The sequence below is a fragment of the Silurus meridionalis genome, chromosome 12, assembly GCF_014805685.1.
Source record: "Silurus meridionalis isolate SWU-2019-XX chromosome 12, ASM1480568v1, whole genome shotgun sequence".
Classification (NCBI taxonomy): Eukaryota; Metazoa; Chordata; class Actinopteri; order Siluriformes; family Siluridae; genus Silurus; species Silurus meridionalis.
Window position 1 is genome coordinate 2,895,822 of NC_060895.1, and position 8,277 is coordinate 2,904,098.

Below are 8,277 nucleotides of genomic sequence, written 5' to 3' on the forward strand. Positions count from 1 at the left end.
CCTCGTCCATGCTAGTAACGTGTTTTTCAGGGCTTTTTTTTTGCCTCTGAAGGTCGGTTGATTTTGGAGGGTCCAGACCCACAATAGGGAATCATCTACACCAGGGGTCCCCAATAACTGAGCTGCAGAAGGTACTGGTGCCATCTGTGTGGCACTAGTACCGTCTTCTTCTTTTTCTTTCGGCTGCTCCCATTAGGGGTCGCCACAGCGGATCATCCACGATGGAGACGGATGATCCGCTGTGGCGACCCCTAATGGGAGCAGCCGAAAGAAAAAGAAGAAGACGATACTGGTGCCACACAGAAAGAATAAAAATGTTTTAATAAATTTAAAAAAAAAATTATTATTATTAAAACCATTGTATTTAAATTTTCTTGACTTGCATGGTTGGAAGATTACTTTATTTAAATTTAAAAAAAAGAGCACTTCTGCCTGTGCCAATTGTTTTTCTCTATGAATCGATAATTTTAATCGATCGAAGTTTTTCTTTGCACTGATAAATTATGCTCCAATCGATTCCGCATTATGTTGAGTTACATTTTCATAAATATGTAACTAAATTAAGAATGAAATCATATATGTATAATAGAAATATAATATGCATGTTATTGCGTGTGTCAATATATGGACTTCCCCCAGTGAATGCACCAGTGAATGCCCCCTGCCCTGTCGCTGCCCTCGTTTATTTAAATTAATTTACCAACATTAATTTTTTTGAAGGTATGCTGAAGATAATATATAGTGTATGTTTACATACTTAAAATCAAGCAATTTTGCAATGATTTTTAAGTGTGTTTAACCTTTTTTATGGAAGGTTGCGAATAGCCAATGGGTGGGGTTTACAAAATGAATCTTGCTTAGGGGGCCAAAAAGGCGAGAAACAGCCCTGCCAAGACATTTGGAATGTTGAGTAAAAAAAATCTGAGGGAAATAATATTTTATATCTGGTTAAATTGTGGTCATGTGATCGAAAGAGATACAAGACACTAATTAATTCCATACTTATGTACAAAATGCACCTGGGGATAATTATACTCTAAATGGACAAAAGTTAATGGACCATAAGATTGGTAGATGCTTCTTTTTTGAACATCCCATTCCCATCCCCTTTGCTCTTATAATAAGCTCTGTGAAGATGTTCCTCTAGATTTTATGGAGATTTGTGCTTATTAATTCCACCACAAGGGTGTTAGTAAAGTGATACTCATGCACGGAAGTTGAGGAGGCTTGAGGTGCTGTTTCATTTCACTTTGTCCAATAGGGTTGAGGTCAAAGCTCTACAGCAGAAGATCCTCCACATCTTCCAACCCATGAAAAGCATATGGTATATTGTCATGCTGGAAAAGCTTTGAGTCTCCTTGTTCAAGTGAAAGAAACATTTCATGCTGCTTCTGAAAACGTCCTACACTATACTTTTTTGTGGTAACAGTTTGAAAGAACCTTATATGGCTGGAAAAATCAGGCATCCCAATACTTTTGCTCATAGAGCGCATGTCTCACACACTGTCTCTTTCACTTCACGTCTGTCTGTCGTTCTGCTCTTCCTTAACACCGGTAACACTCTTTCTTCCTACAGGGAGCGGGAAGGTGACAAACCTTTTTAACGCCGCTTTAAGCAAACGTGTGTGTGTGTGAGTTCTTGCTAAAATTCTCACTCTAAAAATGGTTTCACCCGTGCCAATGACATCATCTGTCTACGCTGATACACACTCTGACCTCGCTTGACCCTGAGACGTCATGTAAAAATGAGATAGAAATGTGAGAAAAACAGTCTGAGAAAATGAGAGAAAAAAGAAAGAGAGAATTATATTCTTTTCTGTTGCTCGGAAAACTAATGATAAACCGGGGATATAGTGAAGGACATTTTCCTATCACTGACCAGCAAACAGCATTTCCAATTCATCCCAAAGCTCTACAGCAGGGCACTCATGATCTTCTACTCCAAATCATAGTCATGCTGGAACAGTTTTGGGTCTCCTAAATGTAGTTTAAGTGAAGGGAATGGGTTCAAAGACATCCTGTACAATCGTGTGCCTCCATATGGTGGTCAACTTCATATGACTGAAAAGATCTTTCTACCCAGCCTGGTTTGGTCCGTCTGTCCAAAACGAAGACTGGAGACAATTCCAGGACCATGCTGGAGATCACCATCACCACAACATGATGCTACCAGCATAACGCTCCACAGAAAATGGTATTTTTAGTGTGAGGAGCACTGTTTCTCATAACTGTCGTTATTTGTGCCAAAGCAAAAAAAAAAAAATCCATTTTGGTTTCTTCAGTCTCAAGTTGAAGATGCTGTGATTTTCAACAGGAGTGATGAGGATAGAGGTCAGGAGTAGAGTTTGATAGAAGGACCGTGCAGGTAGGACGTTTTGGAAACAAGGTTAAGGAGGAGCAACTGAAAACTTCAATCCCTTCAAATTTACACTTGAATAAAAGTACAAAAGTATTTTGCCTTCAGTTGTACTTAAGTATGCAAAATACTATGATTTATCATGGCTATAATGTTCCTATTATCATTTTCGTCATTGCTTAATCTACTGTAGTTTCTGTGAAAAGACCCTCATGTTACTCTCAGCACAACAATCGCGTTTTTCAGATCAGAAATGAAAATTCTCGAAACTCCTTCTTCAACCTTCACATCATTTGTGCTCATCATAAGAACATTTCTTGTTGCTTTGATCAAATTGTGAACGCATTAGTGCATTCATTTAATCGATTGTGTACAAGTGTCTGCTGTTTCCTACATTATCAGTTGTTTATGTTCATGTTGATCAGAATATATTATACTGGTTCAACCTGAATAGTTTTAACCCCCAAAACATCTCAACATCAATTCATTGTATAAGTCATTGAATGCTAAATGGTTAAACCAGTTGTCATCATCTGTCATCTAATATTTCTATTCAACTTTTTTTTGCTAATGTGTTGAATTGTGCAGATGAATCTTGAATGTCACTAATGAAGGCGAGTGAACTACATCAGATCAACCGATAATCGATTTAAATTCTCTAAAACAGGTCAAAGGTGAATCTTGTGAACCTTCAATTGGAGAGTGTATACAGACAGAGCAAAACACAGAATTAAACATTCTGAAAATGGATGAACAACTAAGAAACATACGAACACTTGTATAGTACAGTAAAAGTGTGAATCCTGTCAGGTCTTGTAATCAGTATAAATCAAATATTCAATCAAATAAATCAATTTGTTCTGCTGAAATTCATAGATAAGTCAAATTTTGTGCATTTTCAGTCCCTGTGATCCAAACCATAGTTTACATCAAGAAATCCTGAAATTGTGCAGCATCATACTGAGAACATGACTAAACATTGTGATGTTTGTGAACAATGACAAAAAGGACTTGTGATTCTGATAAGAATGAGATGTTCATTGACACAAATACTTACTTTTGAAAGATGAATAAGGATTTTATGAAAAGTGCAGGCTTTTGCAAGAAATCCAATGTTTAATGCTGTTTGTACTCATTGTTTTGAGAAATGCACTCACAGCTTTGCAAAAAGTCTCTTGTTTTTTATATGGTGTTTAGTCTCATCACTTGTTCATAAAATCCAGCGTTGGTTCTCCATTTTTAAGTTCATTGTTACAGAGAAGCAATTAATAAATTACTCTATATATGTTTCATGCCAAATGAGCAACCCAGTAGCAACGACGGCAAGAAAAAAACCTCACCTGAGATGATATTAGTACTGAACCTTGAGAGGAACCAGACTCCTAAAATGGCAACCAATCAAAGTTACCCTTAAGCTCTTGGTACTCTTCTTTGGTTAATGCCCTCTTTACCTGGTACCTCCTATAGGCTCATAGCAGATCGTTCCATGTTCTTTCCATTGTTTATTATAACATTTAATGGAGCGTTATTGGACTTTTTTTTTTATTACCATACCCTAAATACTACTTCTTCAGAGCTTGGACTTGATACCTTGCTGACCTTCATGATGCTGGTTAAATTTGATACGTCCTCTAGCAAACCCTCGGACCCTACGTTTATTCTGAGGTCATCATTATCCCTCATTCTGGTGAGAGAGAGAGAGAGAGAGAGAGAGAGAGAGAGGAGAATCCATCATTCCTGTGTAAACTCTTTTGCTCTGAATTCTCATTTTTCCATGTAGCTAGAGAAAGATCTGGTTACACACACACACACACACACACACACACACACACACACATACATATATATACACAGATAGTGAGAGAGAGAGAGAGAGAGAGAGAGAGAATATATATTATATACCCACACACACAGATAGACAGATAGACAGATAGATAGATAGATAGATAGATAGATAGATAGATAGATAGATAGATAGATAGATAGATAGATTATTTTTTGTTAGTGCTTGTGTGTATCTCTCTATCGAAGCAGCTAGTCGCACAAATCATTGCAACCTTCCAGTGTTACCATGGCGACCACTGCGCATGTTCAGTAACACCAAACAAGTTACATTAGCAGCTATCGCCACTGTACCAAGAGTTAACGAAGTACATGACCGCGAGCCTCGTTTATCAGTCTGGATTCTGCTGAAATCGAGTTCTAAATCGCTCGCAGGAGAATTTACACGAAGGAACCCGGGCAGGCATTAAAACGCAGTTGAGAAGAAATAAGACAGAAAGCACTAGAACAGAATAGTCGGAGCATTCTACACGGATAAAAAAGAAAACGACATTCATGTCTGATGAGTTTATTGATCGTTTTTGGAGTGGTCTGGAGTTTGCAGAGAAATTGGCTAGAAACTCAAGCTCAGGATCTGGAAGTGGAAGTGGGCCTTAACTTGATTTTTCTGTTGTAGCACATGTGGAGGAAAGCGCTGTCTACCCTCTTCCACATAATGTAAACTCGCGCTTTAGATCACCAACACACCAAATATCATGTCTCAGTGTAGATTATTATCCACACGTGCTTTCTGCCCTCTTCTAGATACTCACCAGTGAATTCAGTGATGTCCTACCTGAATTAATCCACCTTTTAATACCATTATGATGCCACGGCCCTCAGTATCATAGAGAAACGCAGTAGAACAGAATGAATATCATCACTAAAGCAAGAAACCCCATAAACACAATTCAACACGTCTCCTTTCACTGGAGCCACAGCTGCTCCTCCCTCATACATCATCTCGATCAGAAGCATCAATATTCACCTCATAAAATGACCTGGGGATTTAAAAAAAAAGGCAAATTATATGTGTTTATGCAAATTCTACAGGAAAGAACACTCAAAAGTTAGTTCATAAAGTAAATGGTTCATAAAACGCTTTTGAATGGCCAACCCTTCCTCACGATGTCCAGCTTTTCTGTCCAGCTGTGACCAAACCAATCAAAATTTCTTCTCCTCTATCAGCCATTGTGGAATAAAAAAAAAACAGCTATTAAAGTCACAAGCGTGTGCAGTTTGCTACGGATGCGGTTTGCGAGCTCTGACTAGTGCGTTTTCTAACTGTCCAATCAAAGGACGTAAAAACGCTGACAATATTGTACACCTGCTAGATGGCCCGAGTGTCACCATCTGATTGGTTAATGCAACAGGCTTTAAGCAACATGGATTTTACACTACAGGTGTAAGCAGCGCTGCTTCTGAAGGCCTCACAGCAGATTCCTTTGACCTTGGTGACATGAGATGTGAAATCTGATTGGACAGAAATTCTAATATATACAGACACGTCTAGAGGCGAGAGAAAAGCTATGAAATGAGGAGAATAGAAATGTACATCAGTGATTCCGATAGTGTTTAGGCCAGCAGAGAAGGCCTTGTTGGCCCTAATGGCCAACCACAGTGTGATTGACATAGTACCCCCACCAAATAACTGTAAATGGATGTATCCAAACTCACAATCTTTTCTTTCTTGCCCCTCAATTCGAGAACACCTCCAACACTACCATTTAAACCCCGCTCTAGACTAAAAGCACTCCAGCTCCCGTTGCGCAACAGATCGTTATCCACAAGTGCTTTCTCTGAACAATTGTGTACACTGGATGCTATTAGAGACGGAGAGGTTTTGGAATGGCGTAACCAGTCGTTTGAAGCAATGGATTCTCATTTATTCAGTACACGTCTCAAAAGTATTGGGACACTTTTTTGGCCTTTCCCAGCCATACGTGGTTCATCCCCCCTTTTTTTTACCACAAACTTGGATGCTAGAGTTGAAGTTTTCCTTTCACTTTAAGATCCAAGCCTGTTCCAGCAGGACAATGTTTCTGTACACAAATCCATCTCCATGAAGATATGCTTTCCATGTGTTGGAAGATGTGGTAGATCTTCTGCTCTAGAGCTTGGACCTCAACACCTCAACATCGGTATATGATTTTAGACACATCAAAGGTGTTTTAATCCACACTTGTCTGCTCATCTCCTAGGTGAGATTCCGCTTATTATAGTACCCTGGTGTGTAGATCATGTCAAAATTCTTTCTTCAGTATCATACCTCCTAACACACACACACACACACACACACACACACACACACACAACAAAATAAATGATTATAGTATAGAAGATCACCTTGCAAAAACATCTTGTCTCTGTAGTGTGTGTGTGTGTGTGTGTGTGTGTGTGTGTGTGCATGTGTATATAGAAGTGTGTGTGGAAGTGACACTCCTCTTCTCGGTCAGATGAATCACCGGACTATTTCTGTTCAGGCAAAGTGCTCATTTATGTGTCGCCTAGGAAACCTTGTACACACACACACACACACACACACACACACACACACACACACACTATTCAGATGAGGTGCCTGGGCCATCCGGTAAATCTTGTGTTTGCTCAGCATTGTGTGTGTGTGTGTGTGTGTGTGTGTGTGTGTGTGTGTGTGCGCATAGTCGAACAGATGTGTATGACGGCAAAATGTAAAAAAAAAAAAAAAAAGATTTTTGCTCATTTTCTTACTGTCTCTCCTTTTGTAATCTAATCTGCTTAATGTGTGTGTGTGTGTGTGTGTGTGTCAAGTATGCCCATGATAAATGAGCCTGACACCGAAATTGATCCTCGTTTTTAATTATACACAAAAAGCATTACAGTTTACACACAGTATGTAGCGCACGAGTGAAAGTTGACACGAAGCTGCTGATTGGTCGGTTCTAAAGCGCATTATGACATCATCAGCTGTCGACTGGAATTCTGATTGACCAACGTCCTGCCTGTGCATTTCAGACGGGACTCCCCAGTTCGCCTCTCGTGGAAAATCTCCACACACACAGACACACAATTTGAAAGGGAACACGGCAGCTAGGTCCTTCTAAGCATCTTGGAGAACTAACCAGAGATCTTCTGTGGATGTACTGTAGACTGCCTCAAATCCTTCTGTCTCTTCACCTAATCCCAGACAGACTTGATAAAGTTCATAGACTCTGTTGGGGCCAAAACTATTACTTCCAGGCCTCCTTGTTCTTCTCTACGCTGGAGATAGTTCCTAATGACGTTGGCTGTATGTTTGGGGTTGTTGTCCTGCTGAAGAATAAATTCGGTTTACCAATCAGACGCCTCTCTGATGGAGAAGTATCTGTCTGTACTTCTCAGCATTGAGGACACCGTTAATCCTGACCAATTCTTCACCACCATTTGCAGAAATGCAGCCCTGAACTTGCAAGGAAACCACCACCATGCTTCACTCATTATTGTGCCGCTGTCCAGCACTTCAGCAAACATCTTACCTAATGCTACAGCCAAATATTTCAGATTTTGATTCAAGAGCACCTCCTGCCATTTTTCTCACCCATGTCACTTAGTCTTGTTTTCATGTCTGGTTTTATGGCCACTGTTTCACTTAAGGCCAGTCTTTCGTCTGCTGCTTTAAGTTTCTTCACTTCACTGTGTGTACAGTCCTCAATTTCTTGGGCTTCCTCAAAATAGCTGAAAGCCCAGTCTGCTTTCAATTTAATTCACTGCAGGTTTATTTGTATAGTGCTTTTTGACAATTGTCCTAAAACAGCTTTACAGAGATAAAGACGATATAATTTATCCCTTTCAGGCGAGGTTCCGACTGACGAGATAAACTAAGGGATTTCCCCTCATGCAGTACTGTGGAACTGAGAGACCATAAAGACATCTACTCACTAATACACCAATGCAGGCAACATTGACATATGAGATGATCTGATTCATTTATAATGAAAAGACGTCCTCGTGAGAAAGACGTCCCCGTGATAGCGCGTGATATTTTAGCAAATTGTATCATAGCCTAATTTATCACAATACTGATATTACATCATCACTACAAGCTACAATGTTCCTCTGGTTGTTCCTCGGTTACATTC

The 8,277-nt window shown here is 39.6% G+C and overlaps 1 protein-coding gene across 7 annotated transcripts in view; it reads right to left on the bottom strand.

Annotated features, from left to right (window-relative positions):
• The window catches only part of gria4a (glutamate receptor, ionotropic, AMPA 4a), a 63,271-nt gene that overhangs the window by 42,512 nt on the left and 12,482 nt on the right, over positions 1-8,277 (bottom strand). The window lies entirely within an intron of this gene.